The 715-nt window shown below is 42.8% G+C and overlaps 1 pseudogene; it reads left to right on the plus strand.

The window, feature by feature from the left end:
- The first annotated feature begins 249 nt into the window (after positions 1-249).
- Positions 250-482, plus strand: LOC111722694 (annotated as a pseudogene).
- The last annotated feature ends 233 nt before the right edge of the window (positions 483-715 follow it).

The raw sequence follows: 715 nt of genomic DNA on the forward strand, positions 1-715 counted from the left end.
ACTATATGTAATGCAGGGATCCGTTTTTCAATACCCATCCTTGTAGAAACATTAAAATGGGTGAGGTAGGGAGGAGGGGGGAGGCAGAGAGGCAATGTATGTCTCAGGATACAGGAAATACTGGTAAGAGTGAATCAAGAGGAAACCAGCTCTGTGACTGGAGGAGACCTGCCACCATCTCAGGTCTCTCAGCCTTGCCAGGTCCTACCAGAGAAAATTGACAACTGACTCCCAGGACCTATAATCCTTATGGGGGACCAACATTGTGCCTCTGAGAGATCCACACTCCCACCTGGAAACACATTGGAAGCTAAACCTCAAAAAAGTGCTGCCTCTTTGCTCCCTGGTGGAATTATCCAGAACAAACTACAAACAGAAGTAGTACCACTTCCCCCTCCACACTTTCTCCAGCATCAGCCAGCCTGAAATCACTACTACTACTCCAGAGAAGTACTGAAATAAATTTCACCCACCCCATTTAAGGTGGGTCATATTCCTTCTTTTTTACCTGGCTCTCTGAAACTTATTTATGCCTTTGCCCAGATCTCCTTCCCTCTTTCTCTGCCTTCTTTTCATGTTTTGAGAATGGAAGAAAGAATATGCAGTTGTTACACAGCTCTTTCACAGAATATGCTTAGATGAAATGATAGACATTTAATTACATTAAATAATCAATTTCAATGTTTTGGATGTGATAGTTGTAGCTGTATCTTAC

This window comes from Otolemur garnettii, unplaced genomic scaffold (assembly GCF_000181295.1).
Source record: "Otolemur garnettii isolate 467f Iridium unplaced genomic scaffold, OtoGar3 scaffold00321, whole genome shotgun sequence".
Taxonomy (NCBI): Eukaryota; Metazoa; Chordata; class Mammalia; order Primates; family Galagidae; genus Otolemur; species Otolemur garnettii.